Source organism: Neofelis nebulosa, chromosome 4, assembly GCF_028018385.1.
Source record: "Neofelis nebulosa isolate mNeoNeb1 chromosome 4, mNeoNeb1.pri, whole genome shotgun sequence".
NCBI classification, from domain to species: Eukaryota; Metazoa; Chordata; class Mammalia; order Carnivora; family Felidae; genus Neofelis; species Neofelis nebulosa.
The window spans coordinates 83,113,812-83,140,320 of NC_080785.1; the positions used below are offsets into that span (position 1 = coordinate 83,113,812).

The window sequence follows — 26,509 nt, forward strand, 5'->3', positions numbered from 1 at the left end:
TGCTCTTAGTGACAACGTTATATTGCCTCCCAGGCAGAACAGCTCAGGCACTAAGCATTTAAAATAGAATTTAAAGTAAGGATGACCTTATTTGGGTCATTAAATATTACTATTTATTAATATCTTAACACACTATATTTTAACAACTATGATACAATTATTAGTTATGTTGATATACAGCTATTATAATATTAATATATATTAATATTAATTGTATATTAATATTAATATATAATTAATATATAATATTATTAGGAAGTCTCTAGGTTTTCTTTCTCTAAAGCAGAGATTTTTAAATGGAGGACATTTAAACTGCTGTTTCTCTGGATAAATTAATGACTCTCTTAACTTGCTTCTTGGATGTGAGTCCCCAAAAGAATACATAAAGTATTAATGGAATAAACATTTTTACAGAATAATACATATGAAAGAAATCTTCAAAGTAAAATAGGCAAATGAATATCAAAGAAGCTTCTTTTAGAATGTAATCCTATGAGAGTGGTCTTGAAAGATTAGAAAAGATTCTCTTCACGATTATGAATTTGAAGCAGCTGGAATGAATTCAGTCATGATCAGCATAACTGGGGATCATTTCTGAAAGTGAGGGATACAGAAAGTTAAAAGACTCATCGCTTGGTACTGAGGTCACCTGCTTCATAACAGACTAAAATAGCAGAGAACAAGTGTTAAGAATTCATTCTGCCTTCCCAATGCTTTTGTAGCTTTATTTTTAGAGCTCTGCTAACGGCAGTCTGGGGCATTGTTTGCCCTGATGTGGCTGTTCTGTCACTGTCGCCCTTTCTCTTGCAGTCTTTGCCTCCCTGGACAGGTGTGAGGGACTTCCTGATTGTCACAAGCCAGTCACCTGGGTCAGCCACCCCTGATGTAGTGTGCTTCATCAGCCCCCTGAGCTCATAAGAGAGGTAATTTTTCTGCTGCTGGTTAACATGTATTATTTCTTAAGGTGAAGGCAATCAGAATGAAAAGGTATTGTGTAGGTGGTGGTGCAGGAGTGATTACAAAATAGTTAAAGAATGGATTAAACTGCTATGATGGATTGATTCATTAGGAGAGGATGAAAAAGAATATTTCGGGTTCTCCCTTATATAACCTAGGCTATCATAAGTGTCCCCTGCCACACAAAACATACCATTCGTGTGAGTGTGTGTGTGTGTGTGTGTGTGTGTGTGTGGTGGGGGGGGGGTGGGTGTGCGTGTGTATACGATAAAAGCAGAACACATTTTTTCTTATTAAAATTGTGTATGGGTGTAATCATAGGAACTCTTACTTAGAGATTTATCCAGAGTATGCTATTGACTCAAGACAAAAGTAAAAGTAACACTTTAAAAGGTATTGTTCAGAGCCACAGTTTTAAGTACTTAAAAATTTGAAACCCAGAAAACAATAGTGAGTAGAAGAGATCTTAGACAATAACTTTTTCAGGAATTGTCAGCAGTCATGTTGTTCATTGGAATTAAGAGAGGCAAGGTGGTTTTATAGCATGGGTACACATGTGAATCACTTGGGAAGTCTTCAGAAATTAGCAGCGGCTAGGTCCTGCCCTAGAGGCTATGATAATTGTCTTGGCATTGATATTTAAAAAACAAAAAATCTCCCCAGGGGTTTTATTGTGTAGCCTTGGCTGCAAACCACTGAGTTAGAGAACTTACTGCACTTAGTTCTGCTTTTGCCACTATATACCTTATCTGGGGTTCCACAGTCCACTTCTTCATATGTTATTTTCTTGTATTAAAAGCTATTAGAAACAATGACATCTTTTAAACACTGGAGAGCTATGTAAGGCACATTCAGAAGTATATGCATCCAATTATATTTGGTTTGCATCACTTGCAGATAGTAACATTTTAAGGTATACTAGTATTAATTTAAAAAGCCACAAGGCTTTCGTTACCAAATAAGGAACACGTAAGAGTCAATCAAATATTTGTTTAATATCTACCATGTAGGAGACTGATGGAGAGACTAAGGGATTTGCCACTTTATTCCCAAGGAATTTATGTATGGTCAGGAGGAACTAATAGAGTTTAAGAAATAATTAATATTCCAAAGCTGTTTGTGCTTCTCAGCAATATACAGCAGTGCTAGAGCATACACAGAGTGATGTCCCTGGGCCCATGCGGTGATGGAGACTTTACAGCAGGTGTTTTGCTTGTAAAGTTAACTAGATTGTCGGTTTGAAATCCTCCCCATCACGGCATTTCTCTTGAAATTTCAGTCTCTTTAAAGTTTTGTTGGTAGTTTACAAGTGCTGAGGTTAGATCTCTAACTCTGACTTGTTTAGGTTTTCCCCGTAGATAAATTTTCTTCCTGGAATCACGTTGTCTTGGGACCATCCTTTATTAGCTGATTACTTCTTGTGTACCTGCTTGGTACTTGAATATGATGTGTTTGTCTTAAAACAGGGTAGCTTTTGAGATGGCCTTAACGGAATGAGCAGAATGTAAGGTAGTTATAGTACTTTGAATTTTCCCACTTGAGGTTAGCAGGAGGAACGTATTAAACCAAGGTAAAGAGTAAACCTGATTAAAAAAGGAAGGTTATTGCAGCATTGATAGAATTCATACAATTCGTCTGCTGTGTGCCCTGTCTGCTGAGTGTATTTTTGCTATTATTTCATGTTTACAGCTGCTGTCAGGTATTACTTTTATTTAGTAAAAAAAGAGATCCAAAGTGTTTACAATATTATGCTTTAGTAAGTCATCAAGTCAAAATTCCAACACAGTCCGTAAGCCTTGGGGTATCAAAAGCAAGGTTCTCTACACTCTGCTGTGCTGCCTGGTGTAAAGGAATAATGGGAAGAGACAGAAGGGAAGTATATTAAAAAAAAGCTGGGTCCAAAGTTTGGATTTCATTCTGATGGAAGTGGGGAGCCATTAAGGATTTTTGAAGGGAGAGTATATTTGAGGTGTTTTGGAACATTAACATGGCAGAGATGTATAGATTATATCAGCTTTGTAAAAATGCTTATTCATTAAAAAACTATTTATTGAAGACACATCGTATTCTACACAGTAGCTAGTCCCTGGGACTAGATTTGTGTTAATGAGCACTTGTAATTGGGCGGAAGGGATACCCAGTCATGGCTGGAGCATCAGACTGGCTCTTAGAACAATGGCCAGAGACTGTTTTAAAGGGGCTGAGGCAGGTAATGGGTGATGTTTAAACATGTAGTAGTGGGGAAAAACAGGAAATTGGGTGCGCTGGTACAGTGGACAGAACATGCTTCTTCATACATCGTATGTTTCATTTGCATGTTTAATCTCCACGTCTGGGTGTGATTTTTAGCATAATGAGGGGAAAAATTGGTGAAAGTTCAGCATTGGACTCGACGTTGGCACAGATTGGTTTGGTCTGGTCCCCGCTAGTCTTTGTAGTAAGCGTCCTCCTCCATTCCTGCAAGATATGCTCTTCCAGAGGCATAGAGTTTTAGCTTTTTTTTTTTTTTTTTTTTTTTCCTTATGGAGGCAGCCAAAGAGTGCTGGATTTTGCAGTCATTGTTGAGGGGACCCAGGTCCAGTCCCTGCTCTGTCTCAGTTGTGTCCCTAATGGTGTTTTTGCATGCCCAGCTGAGACAATGATGGATTCTAGGGGAAGAAGGCTGCCCAGGGATCACTGAGGTTTTTGCAGTGTCCTTGATGATCTCAACTTAAGGGGATGAAGAAATGGAAGTGGAAGATGGAAAGGAGAAATAATAGGAAGATTGGGGAGAATTTAGTTACATGAAAAATATGAGAAAAGAACAGTCAGAGATAGTTATCAGAAGTGTTGGTCTGAATGACATTTTAAAATTCCCCATCCACTCACATAACGCTGCCAACATGGAAAAGGAGGGAGCATTTAAAATATTTTTCTGCTGTCTACTTTTTGTCTTTGTTCTTTGAACCTTTATGTTTTACCTCGCATAAACTTTTTAAAAATAGTTCTGTCACGAGTTAGTATGTTGCATGCTGTGACATCCTAGTGTTTCAAATGTTAATTTTTACTTAAAGTGTGGAAATCAGTTCATCTCATTGTACACATCATTCTTTTTATGAAATGTATGATATGTAAGCCTGTGAAAGATACCACTGTTGGCATGTTTCTTTATAGCTGTAAAGAGATTTCACATTTTGAGAGGTTATAAAAGAGGGAATATATCAAGCAAGAGAAAAACAAATTATGTATTAAAATGGTATTATTCTTCTTTATGGCAAAGGTCTAATGATTCACTAAATTCGACCAACATGTTTTTTGAACTTTCTTGATGGCTGACACTGTTTAAAGAAAAACTACCTACCGTTAAGTGCAGTATTATGGCACAGAGTATAATTGACCTCATCAAGCATTAGAACCTCTTCCTGGGCTTTCTTATTGCCATGCCCTGACCCAGTCTGTGTGTGTGTCCTCAAGCTCTGGTGGAGCAGAGGATAGGGCCATCAAGTTGTTTTCAAGGAATTTTCAAAGCCTTATGGGCACCAAATGTTAAGTCTTAGACGTGGAATCTCTTATTCATGATAATTATTGCTGTTTCTTAATTCTATTTCAGTAGCTATTATTATTAATAAATTATATTTGGACATATGCACTTCATTTATTTTTTGTTAAAAGGAATCATCAAAAAAAAAATTTAGCCACCTGTGACAACATGGATGGACTTGGAGGATATTATGATAAGTGAAATGTCAGGCAGAGAACAACAAATACCATATGATCTCACCTGTGTGTTGGATTTACAAAACAAAGCAGACGGACAAACGAAACAAAGCTCATGGGTATGGAGAACAGAGGGGCAGTTGCCAGGGGGGAGAGTTGTGTATGTGGGGGTGAAATGCATGTAGGAGTCAGGACATACAGACTTCCAGTTGTGAAATGAATAAGTCACGGGGGTATGGTGTGCTGCATTTTAATGACTATCGTCGGTGGGATTGTAGTATATATTTGAAGTTTGCTAGGAGTGTGGATCTTGAAAGTTCTCATGACAAGGGAAAAAAAATCCTTTTTGGTACTTTTTATGGTGATGGATGATGACTAGGTTTATTGTGGTGATCATTTCACAGTGCATGCCAATGTGGAACCATTACGTTGTATACCTGAAACTAACATAGTGTTTGTATGTGAAGTCAATTATATCTCAATTAAAAATAATTTACCAAGCTTTGCTTTTCTTTTTGTGGCCATTGTGCAGATAATTAGTAAAATGCAGTTGATAAGTGTATTAGAATATCAATGATCTTTCTTTCAATAGTTGGGGGATACAAGGAGTATACATTTTATAGAGGTGCAGAAAATTTGAGACATTTGTGCACAATTATTTTACCTATCTGTGATATGAAAACCTCTATCCCACATGCAGGTCATCTAATATGGATGTCACACCCATTGCTTCTTTGAATTTCAAATATATTTTCATAGCTCTGGCAACGTGAGCTCACACCACGTAGGTGGCAGGCAGATCCCTCAGAAAACCCTTGAACACAGAGTTGAAGACAACTGTCAAGCAGCTGTTAGGTTGAGCTGGGCTGGAGTTCTGTGTCTGTGCCAGTCACATTCTTCAGTTGGACAGAAGACATTTACCATTAACAGATGTGCCTGATTGACCTCTTTATAATATTTTTAGAGTGGTAGTAAATAGCACATTTGATTACTGAGATTAGTTTTTATATATGTGGGCCTATCATTTGAAATGACTTAAGTATAACTGTTCATTCATTATAATTACTGAATTAAAAAATAGTAATTACCTGGATAACACTGAAAAGAAAATGAAAAGTTTAAAAATAACAAAGGAGTGAGTCAAAAAACAAATACTCAAAAAGCTTCCAAGATTCAAATAGATGAGGAAGGATTTACAGAAAAAAAGCAGTGCATTGAACATCAAAACTATGATTTCCGAGCCAAGTCTTCTCCAAAGTGAGAAAAAAGAAATTGAAGACTTTATTTTTTAGAGTAGTTTTAGGTTCACAGCAGAATTGAGAGGAAGGTGGTACCAAGATTTCCCATAAACCCTGTGCCTGGACACATGTACCAACTCCCCCATTAGTGACATCTTTTTCCTTTTAATTATAGCACAAGAATCCAAACTGTGAACCCAAATGTGAAGAGAGTTGAGACTATGATGCTCTTTGATGGTAGGTTGGGGAATGTCTTCCAACAAACAGCATTCAAACCGTAATCCCCATATTTGAAAAGTAGTTCCAGTTATACACGTGATCATTTGCATTATATAAATACAGAAGTACATACTGAGCCATATCCTTTGGGATCCCTGTCTGAATTCCACCAACAAGATTGCTCCTGGCCCCTCAGCCCCAGTATGAATTCCCAGACTTTGTCCTTCCTTTTCCTATTGATCAGCTCCTGTAGTTTTAGTTAGTTGTTTTAGTTGGTTTTTGTTTCTGTTTTTGCCCAGGAATGTTGCACTGCCTTTACTTAGAAATGAAGTAGTTTCCCTGGCTTTGGAAATAGAATTCTGTTTGCATCAGTTGGACTTATTTGTATACCCTAATTGGCATATTGATTTTAAATCTTAATTTTATGTCTTTTTAAAAATGATTCTGCTAGGGGCGCCTGGGTGGCTCAGTTGGTTAAGCGTCCGACTTTGGCTCAGGTCACGATCTCGCAGTCCGTGAGTTCGAGCCCCGCGTCGGGCTCTGTGCTGACAGCTCAGAGCCTGGAGCCTGTTTCAGATTCTGTGTCTCCCTCTCTCTCTGACCCTCCCCCGTTCATGCTCTGTCTCTCTCTGTCTCAAAAATAAATAAACGTTTAAAAAAAAAATTTTTTTTAAAATAAAAAAAAATAATAAAAATGATTCTGTTAAATTCTAGTACATTTAATAAACACATTTACAAATGTGTTAATGTTCTATTGTTTTCATGTTGTGATTGTCTTAAGCCATGCACCTTCACTTTTTTCATTTTTAAGTTAAATTTTTATTTATTTATTTATTTGTTTGTTTATTTATTTATTTATATTTTTTGAGAGATAGAGAGCATGAATGGGAGAAGAGCAGAGGGAGAGAGAGAATCTAAAGCAGGCTCCTTGCCCAGCATGGAGCCCAATGTGGGGCTTGCTCTCACCAACTGTGAGATCATGACCTGAGCCAAAATCAAGATTCAGGCTTGAACTGCTTAACCAACTGAGCCACCCTGGAGTCCCCATTTTCACTTTTAAATTTAGAGCACTTCTTTTTTAACAACATTTTTTTTTTTTGTTTATTTATTTTCTAGAGGGAGAGAAAGAAAGAGGGACAGAGCGTGAGCGGGGGAGGGGCAGAGAGAGAGAGGGAGGCCAGAATCCGAAGCAGTCTCCAGGCTCTGAGCTATCAGCACAGAGCCTGACGTGGGGCTCAAGCTCACAAACTGTGAGATCATGACCTGAGCCAGAGTCGGACACTTAACTGACTGAGCCACCCAGGCGCCCCAAATTTAGAGCACTTCTTGCCTTTCAATATATTGAAACTTATGCCTTTGGACATATTTTATATTTAGGAACCCCCAAAAACAGTGACTGAAATGATTAATCAGATAATTTAAAAAACGTTAAAGAAAATATCAATATTTTTTGCTAACCCTCCCATTTTACCTTAAAAAAATTATTGTAGTATCAGTAGAATTTTATGTGACCAGTTTTGAAACACTCGAGCTCAATGAGAATAATTCTCAAAATCAGCTAACTCAGGAAAGGAAAGATTCTTGGATGATTTGGATTCTTCTATTTAAATCTCCACTCACTGCCCCAAGTAAATATAGACTTAGTACTTGAGTGACAGTAACAAATGCTGAAATCGAATCCGAAATTCCCAGTGCCCTGATGGGTCATATTTGGCAAATCACTGCTCTCGCTGGACTTCACTGATCCAGCAAATATCTTTTTCTGTTGACCAGGGAGGGGAACTGCGTGAGACATACAGCACAGTCTCATGGTTTTCTTTTCTGCAGAGTAAAGTTCGTATTCACTGAGGGTGTGAAAAGTGAGTTAGTTGTTAAAGTTATCTCATCGTGCCAAATGTGGAATTAAAGAATGTGGCTTTCAGTAATTTTTCTGTAATGCATATAAAAGTAAGTATGTAAGACATCTAACTGTATTTATTCCTCCGCAATTAAATTTTAAATTTGAGCCTTATGAATGACCATAGAGAATGGAAGCTTACATTTACACTTACAACTAACCTCAGTCAATTATAAGGATTCTCCCCTAATCCATTTGAACAAGGGGTGGCATTTAAGCTTCTAAACTTTGGAAATGAAGCCTTCATCTAATATCCTTTGAAAGGGAGCTAATCTGGTTTGACCCTTGTCCCCACTGCAGATCCTTAGATATGCATGTTCCTGCGCATGTCACTCCGTGTCCTTCTCATTGCAACCATGAGGTTCCTTCAGGTCACTGGTGTCTGTCAGCCACTTCCATGTCTCAAGAACTTATTGAGAACTCCCATCCAAGAATTTGCCTCTTTGGTTTGTGTACTCTGGTATCCTCCTTTGACTACTGACTCAGTACAGGGATTAGAGGGTGAGGAGCAGAGAAAGGGAGAAGAAAGTGAATTCTCAGTTAACAGCATTAGATGTTATCCCTTCACATGAAAACTATTCAGCGCTTACATTGCTAATATATTTTGTCATATAACTTCCATATATCCATTATCACTACATCTGGCAAGGTGTTTGGTTGGACTTGGGTGATATTTGAAGTTCAGGCAATTTTAAGAAGTCAAGAAATCTTAGCACAATACTTGTTTTTTTTTTTTTTTTTTCTTCAGCTGTGATTTAAAAAGTTTTTCACTAAAGGTAATGGAATGATAAACCACTGTCAGCCTTGGAATCGAGGGGGACACTGGGATTGCTTCCCCAGCGTTTATTCTGCATCCCCCCCACTATGTGGTATCTATATAGTTCCAATTCCAAGCTAATCAGTGCAATCCCATCCTTCTCGACAATAGTGGGAATGACATGCAAGTTGGTTTAGAAGGATGTCTAGGGTTGTTTTTCAATAGGTAGAGAAAAGAAAATTTATCTTCTGAAATTTGTAGGATACATGTAAAGTTGGGGATTGTTACATGATGTTGCTACCCTAACGGAAAACGTCATGACGTGATACAGGGAAGAAGGCAGTGCGGAAATAACTGCAGAGAAAGAACTGAGTCCTAATTAAAGCACACTTGAAGTCCTTGTTATCTTTAGAGATTTTTAACAAGTAAGCTAAAAATAATTCTATTAAATGAGTTAGAATTTGGGTTTTCTGTCTCTCGCTAACAAAAACACTCCTACTAATGCAAAGATACATTTATTGGCAGTTCTTAAACGTGTTACCTTTAGGACCTTCAATCAGGGTCTGGTTATCATCTGGCTATCTTGCCTTGAGTATCACCAAGAATGTACTTAACGAGTTCAAAACTAGAGCACTCTCCACCCCATCCTTTCTTATCCAAACAGTCTTCCTTTTCTCTTGGCTGACGGCATCACCCTTGCAGTGTTCTAAGCTAGGAAACCTAGGCTCACCAGGACTTCCCTTTTTTATGCTCTTCTGTACCCCTCGCACCCAGAATCAATGGGCTACCACATCTTTTCCTTACCCCATTTTCTGTCCCCAGTGATACTGGCTTAGAGGAAGCCTTTTCCACCTCTTAGGGCATTTTGTTATTAAAAATAATAATATGTTAACATTGTCGTCACCCAATCCCACATTCTGTCCTCCACATTGCTGTCCAGTATCTTAAAAAACAAGCAAGCAAAGACAAACATGTGACCATGCTCCTTTATTTGAAGAATTTCAGTGGATTGCATTGCTTACAGGATCAAGTTCAACTCGTTGGCCTCGACCTGTTTGTTAAGATTGAAAGATTTCATTCTGGTCTCACTTCATCATTTTAAAAAATGGAACAACTTTAATATAGCCATAAATATATTGTGAGGGTAATAAGGTGCGGGTGTCTGGGACATGGAAGGCTCTGGATTAAATGGTGATTGCTGTTGTACACTGAAAAATAGAAGCTACTGCCGAACTACTGGCTCTGTGAGTTTGCATATACTGTTCCTTTGCCTGTCCTGCCCAGCCCTTTTGTTCATGTCTTGTCTTTTACAGCTGATTCTTTCCCTCTGTGATTCTTTCATAGCTCCTTCTGTTAGATAAGTTGCATTTTGTTGATAACCTTCATAACATCTCTCACATTGTATCGCCATATATTTTTTGAAAGTTAAAAAAAATTTTTTAAATAAGCCTTTTTTTAATGAGTTTTTTGAAAACAGAAACTAAACCTCGTCCACCTTCTAAAATTACAGCTCTACTCTGACACTCCTTATCACATTACCCAAATTGTATTTTTCTCTAGCGCTTAGATTTAGGTAATGCAATTATTTAAATATTTGTTTCTCACCTTTTTTTTTTTTAACCTTCTTCACTACAAGGTATGTTCCATTAGGATAGAGATTTTTGCCTTTTTATTCACTGCTGTAGCCCCATTCTTTAAGAAAGGTCAACAAATTGAAGGGATGAATGAATGAATGAATGAATGAGTGTCTCATTTATCTTTTATTTCTTTATTTTTTAAGTTAATTTATTTTTGAGAGATAGAGTGTGAGTGGGGAGGGGCAGAGAGAGAAGAGAACAGAGGATCCAGAGTGGGCTTGTAGTGGGCTCAGCAGTGAGGCTCATGCGGGACTTGAACTCATAAACATTGAGATCATGACCTGAGCCAAATTCGGGTGCTCAACTGACTGAGCTACCTAGGTGCCACTTATCTTTTATTTCTAATGCCTAACACAATAGCTGGCATATGGTGGGTGTCAAAGAAACATAGCTGAATAAATGAATGAATTGTGCTATAAATCTGGAAAATTGGAAGAATGTGTGTTGGTGACTTAAACGTAGAATGCTCACTATTAGTTGTAGGTGCATTTAACCTAGAGAAGATAGGGGTGAGTTGTAATGATTCTCCTAAGTACCCCCACTTTGGAGCTTAAATGTTTTTTTATTTTTTTATTTTTTTAAATTTTTTTTTCAACGTTTTTAATTTATTTTTGGGACAGAGAGAGACAGAGCATGAACGGGGGAGGGGCAGAGAGAGAGGGAGACACAGAATCGGAAACAGGCTCCAGGCTCCGAGCCATCAGCCCAGAGCCTGACGCGGGGCTCGAACTCACGGACCGCGAGATCGTGACCTGGCTGAAGTCGGACGCTTAACCGACTGCGCCACCCAGGCGCCCCTTAAATGTTTTTTTAAATGGAGGTTATAAAATGGAAAGAAAAGAAGGTGAGAAGGGAGTTGGAGCCTTTTAGTTTTTTGCTCATTTACACAGAGAGGGATTTGAACCTGTAACATGGGATTGTCACCAATTTCCCCCTCTGCCAGTTTATAGAAGGGAAATATAAACTGAAACTTGTTAACATTTTTTTCCTTTGACTTTTTCTTTTACTTTTTTTTTTTTTTTTTTTGAGAGAGAGAGAGCATGAAAACGGAGTGAGGGAGAGAGACAATTGTATGAGTGGCAGAAAGAAAGAGAGTGAGGGAAAGAGAGAGAGAGAAGCGGGCCTCACCTGAAGCAAGCCTCGAGCTCACCCTGTGTGGGACTCAGACGCAACAACCCTTAGATCATGACCTGAGCCAAAGTCACATGCTTCAACGACTGAGCCACCCAGACACCCAAGAACAGTATTTTTTCTAAATTCTTTTTCTATCTTGTAAGCATAGTTCAATTCCTACATAGCTATTTAACCCACACATTTTTTGTTAAATCACAACAGAGATAAAAAGAAATGAGTGGAAGCACGAGTGATTTCAGTGCTGATTGTGACTTTGCTGAAGCCGGAAACCTGATTTCATAATAATCAGAATCTGGCCCGATGTTGGTGATTATTTTGGTTAGATTTGAATTACTGAAATGTAGAAAGGTCTCTGTTCCAATATCAAAAGAACTCTCAATTTATAATTAAAAGAAAGAATGAGAAGAAAAAAAAAAGGAAGGAAAGAGGTGAAGAAGGAAAGATGAAGGGAGGGAGAATGGGAGCAAAGAAGGAAGGAAAAATTGCAGTGATTTTGTAGTGAGATTTCACTCAGACATGAGGAAAGCGGTTCTGAAATGACGTTTATTTTATTTGTCTTGTGTCCAACAGCAGCATTTAACTTCTCTGGATATATTAGTGTGGATATACATGCACGCGTACACATGGTATTTATGTAATAAATACGTCATTCAACACATAGTGAATAATAAAGAATTTTTAAAAACCCATAAACTTGTGACTTGAAAACTATATTGTTAAAAAATAAGCTTCTCTGAACAGAATATTTGTCTTTAATATGGGAAGAGTAGGTTAGCTGATTTGCTGCATAAGAATCCTGAAGCAATCATGATCCTTCTCTTGCAAAGTGCTGTTTCCTCCTCTGTGAGTCTCTCTCCTCCCTGTTAGGAAGGGACTGTAAGGATAGGGGCTCTAAGGTCTTTGAGTCCTTTCTTGTGCTTAAGTGGCTGTGCTCTGATCTCAGCCTCCTATGGTCCTGATGTGTAAGGACTGACTTCATCTCTAGATATTTAGGGGAAAGAGCAGTTGGACACAGACTCTCTCCAAGGCTTTGCCTTGGCCACTCTGTCCACCTTGTAATCCTATCCCACTGGTTGGTCTCACCGGTCCCTTCCCCTGCTCGTGACACTCTGCTGTTGGTCGTATAATTCCCACCACCTGGCTTGTCTTTTGCCCCTTTTATCATCTACTAAGAACTGTTTCATCTTTCAAGACCCAGTTGAAAGTCTTACTTAGTCAGCAATAGGAATCTTGACTCCACTACTGTGTTACTTTGGCAAGTTGCTTAACCTCTGTGTGTCTCGTTTGTATAACATTGCCTGTCACAAAACAGGGCAAGGATGATTAACTGAGGTCATATGTGCTTAGCACGTTCGTTATTATGACTATATTCTCAAAAACTTTGGTAGTCAGAAACCGTGAAATGCCACCATCTTTGCTAATATTGCTCTTCCTTTGTGTAAATACTTCATTAGCACACTGACTAAATTGTAATCACTGATAGACCTTCGGGTTTTCTACTCGTTTGTGGGCTGTCTCAGCACAGACGTTTGCATTTTTCAAATGCTCAGTTTTAGGCAAAATGAATATTGTTAAGGATAATCACAATCTAAAAATGTTGTAAATACAAATACAGAAAGTGTATAACTATTCAGAAAGGAGGAAATAGAGGATCTAAAGAATTCCAAAGAGGGGGCACCTAGGTGTCTCAGTTGGGCGTCTGTTTTTTTCAAGTTTATTTATTTACTTTTGAGGTGGGGGGGGGTGGAGAGAGGGAGAGAGAGAGAGAGAGAGAGAGAGAATGAATGAATGAATGAATGAATTCATGCACACATGAAGGGGGAGAGAAAGGGAGAGAGAGAGACAACCCCAAACAGGCTCCATGCTGTTGGCACAGAGCCCAACACGGGACTAGAACTCAAGAACGGCAACATCATGACCTGAGCCCAAATCAAGAGTTGGATGCTTAACCGACTGAGCCACCCAGGTGCCCCGGACTTTTTTAAAGTTTACTTATATATTTTGATAGAGAAAGGGCATCTCTTCTCTCTTAAAAAAAAAAAAAAAAATAATAAAATGAAAGGAATGTGTCCTATGCTCACTTTATTTTTTTACATACATTGGAGGAGACTGAAGACTATTGAAATGAGTTGTTGGCCTGACTTTATCATGTTCTTCTGCTACAAGATATTTTTATTTTTATTTATTTATTTATTTATTTTTCAACGTTTTTTATTTATTTTTGGGACACAGAGAGACAGAGCATGAACGGGGGAGGGGCAGAGAGAGAGGGAGACACAGAATCGGAAACAGGCTCCAGGCTCCGAGCCATCAGCCCAGAGCCTGACGCGGGGCTCGAACTCACAGACCGCGAGATCGTGACCTGGCTGAAGTCGGACGCTTAACCGACTGCGCCACCCAGGCGCCCCTACAAGATATTTTTATAGGCTGAGGAAAATACACTTACTACTAAACATTGAGCAAAGTTTGAACTATTGTATTGTAAGTACAGGTAGACAAGCATGCTATTCTAACTTCCTTTAGACTATTAATTGTACTCAAATAAATTACTTATTGTAACCAACAGTTCATATCAGTGAACAACATAATACTCAGTTTATTCCCTTAAACACTTTTAGAATAAACACTTTCGCTTTTCATACTTAATGTGAGTTTTGTGCTTAGAGGTTTATTTTTTTTTTTAACTATAACTGTATTACACTGAATTACTAATATAATATTAAGTGGAAAAATCTGCAGTCTGAAAAGCAGAATGCCGTGTGTGAGCCCTGGCAAGTATGATTTTACTTCCATAGCAACAAAGCACATGGTTAAAGGAAAGAGCACTGGGATTAGACCGCTTGACATTGCCCTTGTCAGTCACTCAGTATGCAGTGTTAAGCAAGTTATCTTTTAAGTTCTCTGCAGCTCATTTTACTCCTGTAGATGATACAGTCTGTCAGAGTTGCAATTTTTGTCTTTTTCGTTCATTATAGTATTCCTAATGTCTACAATAATATCCTACATATGTAATAGGCATTCAATAAATACGTCTGCAAAGTGAATGCCTGCATTATCTGCCTATCAGGTGCTTTAAAGGTAGACCACTTCCCATAATTTCTGAGAAATGGGAAATGCTAGTTGTTACTGTCACTTATTCTGATTCTCATTGTTAGTTTCTATTTTTGTGGTTGAGGGTGAGAGAGGTTTAAAGGACAAGAAAATGTAAACTCTTTCAAGTAAGAGAGATGTTGTTTTGCAGAATGACTCTCCATTCTGATAAAGTGTGTTAGAATCTGGTGGTTAGTTCTATTTAGTAAAACAGAGAGAGGGGAGTAATAGATTTATGTTCTCCTCACTAATAAAGGTTTGAAGTGGCTTTAAACCTCTTTGATTCTTTTCCTGTTATACTTACTGTTTTGTTTTTTTTTCCCCTCCTTTCACAGAAAAATGGCCTTTGATTTGTTTACTTCTGATATTTGGGTTTATTCTGAATTTGAAGCTAGTAACTTAAGCCATTGGTGCTATGGCTTGGTTTTTCTCTTCCTAATTACTTCTCTACCTCTTCATGTTTTATATGCAATAACTATAGGTAATTAAATGTAATGGCTAGTGTGTAATTTATCTACCCCAAGTACATAAAACTGATTTGGAAGCTCAGAGCTTCCAATATGATCAGGGCTTAGGAACTTTATAATATAGTCAATGTTAATAGTAGCCAGACATGTTTGTCATTTTTTTGAGAAATCTTTTTTTTTTTTTTAAATAGAAAGGATCCTAGGAAAACAAACCAGAAACCAAAACCAAACAAGCCCCTAAAATCTCCCCCAAATAAACTTGTACATGTTGCTCCTTTGGGAATGGTCCTTATTCTTTGTTCTATATGCAAGATACATTGCTCTCAAAAAATGTTTGTGCATTAGACTAATTTGCAAATGATCTTGGAGGTTGATAATCTCTTTTTGTCTCTTTCCTGACCTGCTAAGTACCTACCTACCTACTTTATCTATCTATCCATCCACCCACCCACCCACCTACTTGTCATCTTTGTATGACAGATTTTATCTATGATAAATTTTAATATGATAATTTCAGTATTTTCCCCATTTCTTTCTTCTCTTCTTCCCTTCCTATTTTCTCCTTCTGTTCTCCTTTCCTTCTTCTCTCTTTTTTCCTTCTTTCTTTGTTCCTTCCCTCTCTCTTTCTCTTTTTCTTTTTCCTGTGTCACTTTTCTTGTAAGCTATTTAAAATTTGTAAAGAGGAGCAAAGGACTATGAAAATAATTTCTGAATTCTGATTTGAAAATCAGATAGACTGTCCAGAACTCTGTCCACCTGCAGCCCTCCTTGACCCCCTCCAATTCCCCCTTTGCTCCAGAGTTAATCAAACATTCCTCTGGGTCCCATTCGACCTTGTACTTGTCTCTAGTGATGTGCTTACTGTACTTTATTTTATTAAATTTTTCTTATCTATTATTTGAGAATAGGAATTGAACATCTTTTCTCAGTATTCCTTGCAGTGTATATTTGCCTCCTACCAAAGGTTCAATAAGTGGTTTTCACTTTTGACCTTTGGCATTTTTTTTTTTCAGTCCTTTTCACTTAAACTTTCAACTGCTGCCCAGTTCTTACTTCAATAAAGGGTTGTTTCTGCTCTTTTCTCATTCATATTTCATTAGGAATCTGTAAGATGTCTGCCTATAAATAAGAAATTATATATAAATTATATATATGTACAAATATCAGCAACTCAAGTGTCTAGTTATTTTGCAGGTTTATTTGATTTTACATTTCTGAATATCAAGAATAAATATTTCTTTTCACAGTTTTTTTAAGTCTGATTCTTTATATCATGAAAACACAAATGAAAGCTCTAGTTTACATACAATGCAGCATTTAGTAGTTATGCCCAAGAGGGTGCTGTCATTGGCAAATATTCTTGTAAATGGATTTTACTTGCTGGATAATTTTTTTCAAGTCTTAGTTTTGATTACATTGAAATAATTTAAGAATGTGCAGAAAATACATTTTTGTTTGCTACTACATTGGAATAAAATACCCAAGGGATTAAATATTATTTTTAATCTTACAAATTTAAACGTATATTTTATTAGCTCTTTTTATTTGTCTGTATTTTTTTTTAATATGGATTCATTACTGTTATTTGAGCCCTTGTCTGATTTGAACATGTCTCTGTAGCCTTTAGCACAGATTCTGCTTCCTTTATATTCAGAACATACTTAGCATCTGTTCGTTGTGTTTGCGAGATGACCTTCATTTCCATTACTTCATTAAAATAGCACATGTCTGTATATAGGTAAAAATTTTACATGCAGACGCTGTTTCAAGGTAATTCAAGTGATATTGCCTGCCTGCCTTCCTTTCCTTTCTTTCTTTCTTTCTCTCTCTTTCTTTTTTTCTCTGTGTAGATATGAGATTTTATCACATTCATATCTTACAGGAATGAGCTGGAAGACAGATTACTTATAACCTCACATTTGTAAAACTCATGGTATTGATAATAAGATCAAATTGATACCATTTCCAGAATATTACTAAGAAAGGGAGAATATTATCTTTCAAGGTAAAAGGCTAATATATTTGTTTCTTACCTTTGCTGTTTTCTAATGACTTACAGAGGCACTTGAATATTTAAATCCAAGGAGAAACATCTGTAAATAGAATTTGTGCATTGACATGAGACAGGATGCAATAATTCTCCTGTTTTCCCGAGCCAGTTATTGTTCATGTATTGTTTTATCTTCTCAATCATAATAATAAATTCATTCATTTTAAACTGATAGTGATTTAACCTGTCAACCCTCACAGGGGCATTTTAAAATAAAACAATATTTCCGGAAAGAAAAAGTTGTATAAAACAAGGAATGACTAATTGCAGGTGGGAAGGAAGTTGATTTTTCCAGCTCCCTTTTTTTTTTTTTTTTCCAGCTCCCTTTAAATCCCATCATATAGGGGGCACCTGGGTGGCTCAATTGGTTAAGCGTTTGACTTCGGCTCCGGTCATGATCTCATGGTTGTGAGTTTTAGCCCCTCATCAGCCTTTTTGCTGACAGCTCAGACCCTGGAGCCTGCTTTGGGTTCTGTGTCTCCCTCTCTCTCTGCCCCTTCCTTGCTCGCTCTCTCGCTCTCTCTCTCTCTCTCAGAAATAAATAAATATTAAAAAAAATTAAATCCTGCCATGTAGGACCACCAACTTTATCTCTGCAAACAACCCCTGCTTTCTGTTTGGTTTGAATCTATGCCAAGAAGCAAAACATAAGGGGAAAAAGTCTGTTGTGTGAAAACAGTTAAGGTCTTTAAAGGCCAAATATAATATTTTTTGTGCTGTACATTCTCCTGGCTTTCCATAATATCGATTTCCCTTTTTGATGTCAATAATTAAAATTTCCCTGTGTTTTGAATTTGAGCAGGTTAATGTGGGTAAGCTGAGGCTTCTGGATTGGATGAGTGGGTAAAAAGTCAGGTGAGTCAGGGGGAGAAGTAGAGACAGGATTGCATAACTTGCCAGTCCTATTTAATCCACCGTTAGAAATTATGAGGAATTTCCTCCTGACACATGAAGCTTGCAGACTTCCTAATCATTTAATTATACACTTGCGTGGTGAATGTGTTGTCACATTCTAAAACCATCTTTGAATTCGCTTTTTTTTTTTTTTTTTTTACCTTGGTAATCTGCTTTCTGAGAGTTTATACGGTCATATGAACTGTGAGTGATGCTCAATATTGACAAGTACAGAGCAAACAGCAGATGGTAAAATACTGACGGAGACATTTGTTAATGGGCCAGTTGTCTTGCTTAGAAGTACAGCTTTTTGGCAGTTCGGGCCCCCCCTCCCTTGGAAGAAGGTCCTTTTATGTTTTTGTAGTGGGAAAAAAGAGTGAATGTCCTGACAGCATCAACCTTCAATAAAATCAGCCTTCGCATACAGAGGTACTGCACCATGTAAAAGAATACTTCTTTGAAAGCAATTGCTATGATTAACATTACAAAATTTATTTTAGTGTTACAACTGTTATTCTATTCATTGATTAACATTGGATACATACTTTTATACTTATGAGTGTGGGGGAGGTGCCATCCAATAACGGACGGAAAGCACCTCAAGGGAAAAAGGATGTCTTTCAAGTCGTTTGTGCAGGGGAGGTGGGGGTCAGGCTTCCCAAGATCTCTGGAACTGTACCTGTTCACGGTAACTGATGACTAAATACTTTTTTTTTTTTTTAGAAGTAGTATTTTGCCTCTTTGCTATTCAGTTCTTTGCTAATTGGCTATTGCTTGTTGAAGATGTAGTTCTTAAGACCTGCTTTAAGGAATCCTAAAGAGTCTCTCAGTTCTCCACTCTACTTCAACTCTAGGTTTGTACACTTGCTTGAAAGCAGGGAGAATGAATATGCACCTTTCCCAACAGGGTTCTCTTTTACTCCAAGAGAATATGAAGGTTAGCACATAGGTAAGGACCAGTAACCTCACTTCTTGTTAAATGCAGGTTGAGACCTAAGAGAAGAATTGGTCTCTCCAGTCTTTCTTCTGCAGCTTCTTTCACTGACTTTGAGGACATTAAAATGTTTTACTGAGGGGCTCCTAGGTGGCTCAGTCGGTTAAGCCTCCCACTTTGGCTCTTGCGATTTTCTTGAGTTTGAGGCCTGCCTCCGGCTCTGTGCTGACAGCTCAGAGCCTGGAGCCTGCTTCAGATTCTCCTTCTCTCTCTGCCTCTCCCCTGCTCGCGCTCTTTGTTTCTCTCAAATATAAATAAGCATTAAAAGAAATTTAAAAGGAAAATGTTCTGCTGATTGTCATTCAGATGAGTCACACCCACCTAGCTCTCTCTGTAAACCTTGGCAGATTTCTGCAGCGTTAGTTCATCTTGATTTTGCTTGTCCTATCCTAACCCCTTAAGATCCCAGAGAAATTCCTGCTACCCCTCTCTTCTCTGAGATCCTGATGTCCATCTTTGAAAACTTAAATAGCAATACAGAATAGCATGTGAGATATATTTAACTTATCTGCTTGCTTATACTATATACTATATACTTGTTTCTGTTTTACATATACTAGTTTTTACACATACTAGTTTTACATATACTAGTTTCTGTAATTCCTCTAACAACCCAGTAATTTAGGTATTGCTACCTGTATTTTAAATCTGGGAACCAAGAACTAAAGTTTGTATGGTCCCACATCAGGTGAGAATGAGGCATCAAACCCAACTCTCAGCAAAGTGGACCAACTGCGTAATGAGAAGGTTGTGGGGGAGGGAGACTGGGAGATTGTTCTAGTAGAGACAATACCTTATATTACTGTGCACGTAAATGCAGCTTTATTCATGCAACAAATATTTAAAGATGGAGATGAAGTAAAGAATCAGGAAATCTTTATAAAAAAATCAGAGCATATATAATAAATAAGTGAAATTTGGAATTCATTTTTTTGTCCGATACACCTATTATGAGTATTCAGATCTCTAGTGTGCATTAAAATGTTTGGGGTACAAATGACTGCCAAAGTGATAGCTGTCTATAAAAGCAAATAGTCTATGGATTTAAAAATAATCTTTTGGGGCACCTGGGTGGCTCTGTCAGTTAAGCATTGCATTCTTGATTCCACACAGGTCATGATCTCACGGTTTGTGAAATCGAGGCCCGCGTCGGACTTCATGCTGGCAGTGCGGAGCCTACTTGGGATTCTCTCTCTCTCTGCCTTTCCCCCACTCTCTCAAAGTAAATAAATAAACATGAAAAAAAATCTTCCATTCTTGTTGTCTGATTTACCTTAAATTTTGTTTTCAATTGCATAATTTCTTACAATTCTTTTCTGGAGAACAAAGTTTAGATGATCAATTCTTAAGGCAAGATTATGAACATACTACCTTTAGAGTGAATTTATGTATTCTCATCTTGTCTGCAAAAGGTGAACACTGTACAGAGCCTCATATTAATTTCAAGCCAGTCTTTCTTTGCTTTTTATGTTCCTGAGATGAAAATGCCACCCTGGGGAAGCAAGTGAGCCTCAAGTTTGGTGATCTTGGATGCCCCTAAATTTTGCTGACTGTTCTTTGCCTCCTCGCCTACGTCCTACTGCTGTTCTCTTGACTATCCTAGAGCTGCCTAGAGCATCGATGCTCTGGCCTTCGCAGATCGTATGTGAGATGGCAAATATTCTAAAACATGAACGGCCAACTTGCATAGATTGTTGCGGTTTTGTGCATTTTGCTCTCACAACAGTGTACCGGTGGTTAGAACATCTGGAATTTATTTTCTAACCTGTTCTCTAGCCAGTCATACCTCCATGTCACCCCTGGTAAAGGAAGCCAAACCAAAACAATACCGTAGCCACCACCTTTGATTGTCAAATATAGTGAAATTTGTAGAATATTTTCTAATTCATGGAAGAAAAGTGAATTTATAAGGAGAAAGTCAGTACTTCTTCCCTGTTTTCACATATTTCTTTCTCTGCCAGTGGAAAGTCAGATGAGGAGATTAACTCTGATTTAAATTTGAACTGAGCAACCTTCACTGTATACATGAACAATTTATGTGATTCTAATGTATTTAGTTTGCTACCTCGCATTTGCATCTAGCTGAAGAAGTAACAAAATTCTTACTGCTGTGGTCTCAGGTATTTTGAAATGGAAGATGTCTGAAATCTTGTAGGAAAGATAGGTTTTTATTAGTTACCCCTCCTGGCCATCTCAGTGCCTCAGAGAATGAAGAGGCAATTTTAGGATAGTGAAACCTGGTATTTTCATGGTAACGTTCATTGTTGGATCATCATATCGATATAACATAACTTCATAAATAAAATTTGCCACCCTTGGCACTTCCAAGCATGATAAAACATTTGCGAATTTGAAGAAGCATTAACTTTGGCAGTACAAAACAAGCTAACGATATTGCTTAAAAGCGTATGCTTTTGACTCAAATCTGAACTTTACTGATCCAGCAGTGATCTTCAGTTTCAGGTGGAGAATAATATTAAACAAAGTACCCTTTTTAAAGTGGTGGTGGTGGGGATTGCAATAGCAAAGAATGCTTTAAATGTTGCAGTGTACAAATGCTACAGTTATTTCTAAGCTCTTTCGCAAATATTTATGTTTTCATTAGTATTATTTCTAATGGTTGTGTTGCAGGATTCTTTACCTTAATCCCCAGGGTTCATTGTCTCGCCACTTCGAAGAATGAAGGGGTGGACACGAAATGAGCAGCAGGCAAAAGTTTATTGGAGTATAAGATTAGAAAGGAATAATAGTATGAAAGCTCTCTTGACAGAAAGGGGACATTCAAAAGTAATGCCTGCGGACTCTAGGCAAGGACCCTTGTTTTGTAAGGTTTGGGTCAGCGCCCCACTCCCTTTCCCCTTATTCCTTCTCAGGTCCTACCCTTATTGGCTTAATAGCTCTAGGTACTGGGCTGTCCATTCCTGATTGGCTCGTTTCCATTGCATGAGGAGTGGTCTATGGCCATACTTAGGTTTTTAGATACATTCCTGAGGGGAACCTGAGGTGGGGTAGGTTGTATCTGGTACATTCTTAAGAGGAACCTTACATCCGAAGGGTTTGCTGTGGTGAGACCCTCCCAGCATTGTTCCAAAACACATGTTTTCCCTACCCAGGGACCTCAGGTCCTAACCTTTCCCTCTCTATGCTATCTTTCCCTATCATAGTTGTTTATAAAAAAATTGAACCTGGGAAGGACTACCAATATGGATTACTTCAGTAGCCGTCACAGTAACGGCATTTAATGATTTATAAAGGACATATGGCCATTGGAGATGTTTTTTTTTTTTTTCAGACAACTATCTTAAGTGCAATAATTAATAATTAAATATCACCACTATTCTTTAACCACATGATATATATTTAAATTGCTACTACTTTATACTGTATATGTTAACTGTGTGTGTGTGTGTGTGTGTGTGTGTGGAGGGTGCTAATCTAATTGCCTGAGATAGATATAATGATTTTTAATAGATTGTTAAAAGCCAAATTATCATAGTATATTTGTATAATGAAGTGATTAACAACAGATCGGGTACTTTGGCATATGGAGTCTTTCAGTGGGTGTGGGACTGTCTTCATACTTGGCATTGTATATTTCTGCTATTTCTCCCTTGGCTTCAAAAGGTTATGACTCTGTTAAAATGTAATTTGAAACAAGAACTAATTTCTTCCCTCAATCTCATGTGCACATGTATCTCTAACGTACTATATATTTTGCACTTTCTAATGATGTGCACTTGCATTTGATATAAAAGTTTCCCAGAAGAATGCAGTACAAAATAAGAATTGGGAATCTGGTTGATTAAAGTGGAAGGGTATTCAATACTACAGTTTTCCCTTTTTTTTTTTTTTTTCTCCCTTGCCGAGTGTGCTTATGGTGGTTGTTGCTATTTGTACAAGCAAAAGCTGCCACTTACTTAATGATAGCTGATGGTCTCTAGGGACTTTGCAAAATATTCCAAGAACACACAGTGATTCCATGAACCCAAAATATTTGGAAATTACCTGGAAAAATTCTGGCTCAGTTGTTTCCAGATGCGTTTACAACTCTAACTATTAATGCTAGGATGTAATTAATGCTATGTAGTGAAAAAGCAAACAAATACGATATCAAAAAATATATCCAGCATAGGGGATACTTCTCTGTAGTGTTCCGAAAGTGTATTTGTAAGTGAATTCTTTGGAAAACAAATAGTATATTTTATCCTAACAAACAACATGTTCCCAGGTCTGTTTGTAAATCCCATTTAGCCCACATGTACCAGATAAATTAAAATAGAACAATTTCAACTCTATTGTGAAGATCCAGGCTTTCACGCTCATTTATTCATTATGGGCATCAGTGAGAGACATTTGTAGACATGAGGGGTGGAGGATAGAGGTGTGGGGGCAGAAGAAATATTTATAAAGAAGTCCCTTTCTCTAAAGATACTCTAATTCCTTCTGTAGTAAATTACAATCCATTCCAATTTGAAATTCTGAGGTATCTTTCTTATTTCAGCAATGGGAGTGGAGACTCTCCAGCCTCTTTGGGTAGCCAGTAGCAGGGCCTGAAAGAGAAGGACAAGCGCAGCACAAGCTGAGCAAAATGTTATCTTATTCCTGAGGGAGCTTGCCATCCAGAAGGAAGGCAGAGAATCCTTAGACTCACCGTCTTGTGAAGTGGTGAAGTTTCTTAGGAGATGTTGCAACGAGGAGGAGGGAACTATTGGCAGGGAAGAAAGATTTGCACTGGGCCCAGGATTTTAGGAGGGGCTAACAGTATGGGAGCATTTCAGTACATTAATGTGATTTATGCTCCATCTATGTGCATTAATTGATTCTTACATCATGCCCCATTTTCCCTTGTGTCTTGCATCAACATTCAGTTAAAAACAACTTCATCTTTGCTATTTTCAGCAGTGGAATTCACTTTCGGTTGGTTTCTGCCCTAACTTCCACTGATTTCAAATTATATGAAAAATATCTCTTCCTCAACCAGTTACTTTTGTCATTATGTACAAGGCAAACAAATAAGCTTTACATTCTTTTATCTTTAGCCTCTTAACGCTATGTTCATTTCGTATTGTGAAACCTAAATTCTAGGGTATTTTTTTTTCTTTTTTTCTCATTTTACTAGCAAGGATCTATTTTATTTTAATTTCAAAATATTTTACAACAAATTGTATTAGTCTGCTTGGGCTGCTCTAACAAAATATGATAATAGACTGTGTGGCTTAAATAATAGACATTTATTTTTCATTGTGGTAGAGGTTGAGGAGTTCAAGATTAAGGTGCTTGGTTCCTGGTGAGAATCCTCTTCCCCAGGTTGCCTGCCACGTTTTTACTGTGTCCTCACTGGGCAGAGAAAGAACATCTTTTCTTTTTATAAAGCCACTAATTCCATCATGGAGACCCTACCCTCATAATCTCATCTGACTTTAGTTATCTCCTTATAGGTCCTATTTCCTGGTAAGTCACATTAGGGATAAGGGCTTCAACAAATGATTTGGGGGGGAGGGCGCAGAATTCAATCCAAAGCATTGAAATTAAATAAAAAAACAAACAAACAAAAACCCTGGAGCTTTTCCAATTGTTGCATTAATTATCTAGTATTTATGTCATGTGAAACTTGGTAAGTGAAGGATTTAATTATATAGCTGAAAAGGAACTGGTTTTTCTGTATTATTCCACCATTTCATATTTCCAGCACTCACTTGGCTATGCTTAGCACATATACACTTCCTATATACTTGGAGATTTTTCCAGAAGCTGCTTTTGGCTTGTTTAGTTTAATAAAAAATCATTTGGCTTTTCAAATATGTAAAATTTTGGTCACCTACATGCCTTAGTGTGAAGAGGTACTCTATAAATATTTATTAAGTGCAGTGTCAGAAATTTTAATTTGGGTAAAAAGAACTTTGAATGAGATAGGAATGTAGCATGTGTATATTAGTAAATAAGCATTAAGATCAAATAAACCTCGTTCAAATTAGATGGATTTAGGCCAAAGGGATGAAAGTCCCCTTGGAGATGGATCCAGGGAGAGCAGAGCTTAGGGATAGATGTAAAACAATAGAAATAAACACATTGCTTGGTCCTACTCTGAAAGCTTCAGCTCATTCTGCATTTCATTGAACTTTTCATACATATTTGCTACTGATTTATTTTGTGTATATGAATACCGAGCATGCTGTCCATTTTTATTATAATTCCTGAGTACATTGTCTCTGTCCTTTGTTCAAATACTGTCATTCTTCCGTGATGCTTCTTTCCATCGTAACTATTAAAAATCCTCTTTCTTTTCAGTCTTTGCATTTGCTGCTCTATTTCTCCTTAGTGCATTCTCTTCCAAACAAGGGCTGGATATGAATAATTGAACGGCAAATAGTTTTCAGTTCAAAGTGGCAGTGGTACAGCTGGCAATCTTGTCTACTAACATCCTTGGGATGGAAAAGTGTAGTTTAGGGCCAATTTTTCTCTTTTGGAATAGATCAGTGGCCCAAAAATCTTGGTAAAAGAAGTTGAAACACAAGTTCTGTAAATTCGTCTAGTAGAGAAAAGTACCCAATGTGAATTATGATTTATTTTCTAATCAAGGCTGTATTCTAAATGGCAAATGTGTAAATATGCCTAGTGATTAATTTTACAACTTCTGTTGACTTTTAGGTTACTAGATATAGTATCAGAGTGAGTCCTCTTTCTACTACTGTGGAACTGAAGGTTTAGAAGAATCACAGTACTGTTTCAGTAGAAGCAATTGAACTTCTGAATCCCAAACTGTAGACAGGGAGAGAATTACATCATCTGTACTTCCCATGCTACCATTTTATGTTTTCCTGCAGAATTGTCTCTAAATATATTTATGCTTTGTTTTTAGAACAATAATAAATATGTATGAATGCCAGTCATATAATAGATTTTATACTCTTTCTGTATATCTAAACATGTCACTTGATTAGTGTTAAATGCCAATAATTCATCCAATCTTTTCAGAAGCACCATTTTAGGTCGTGTAACATTTATGGTATCACAAAGCGTATTATGGAGGAGGTGGTCCTCTTACACTTACTTAGACAACCAACGACAAATAGAAGGTCATTTTCTGATTTAAGGGGTCACTTTGCTTTCTTTTCTGGAGGGCCTCCATCCCGCCCACTGCCCCTCCCCTGACAGTTCTCTGAATAGTCTCAGTGAATGGGCCAGCACGCCTCTGTTGAGGCCTCAGCCACTCTTGGTGCAACACTTGAAAAGAGCAGGTGCGGGTCAGAAGTGAATGGGATAGCCCAGGATCACTGCTGTGAAACATGTTCAAGCAAGTCACAAACTAATCTTGGAATGACTTCAGACAAAGAAGACAAAAGAATACTTTAGGGTCTAAATCACCCACTTGACAGAGGAGGGCTCCAGGATCAGAAGCCAGGGTAAGGGATGTTTGCTTCTGTGTTCCTTTTGCTTTAATTCTACTGAATTTTCATGGTGAAGGACCAAACTCTGGCT

The 26,509-nt window shown here is 37.6% G+C and overlaps 1 protein-coding gene across 7 annotated transcripts in view; it reads left to right on the forward strand.

Moving 5' to 3' along the window:
- Positions 1-26,509, forward strand: part of CACNA2D1 (calcium voltage-gated channel auxiliary subunit alpha2delta 1) — a 508,596-nt gene that overhangs the window by 29,215 nt on the left and 452,872 nt on the right. Inside the window, exon 1 of one of the 7 annotated variants that reach the window (XM_058725263.1) lies at positions 763-923. The exons of the other annotated variants lie outside the window; for them this stretch is intronic. The gene's annotated coding sequence lies outside the window, so the exon portion shown is untranslated. Of the gene's footprint in view, positions 1-762; positions 924-26,509 lie in introns of those variants that run through there. 7 annotated transcript variants of the gene reach the window in all.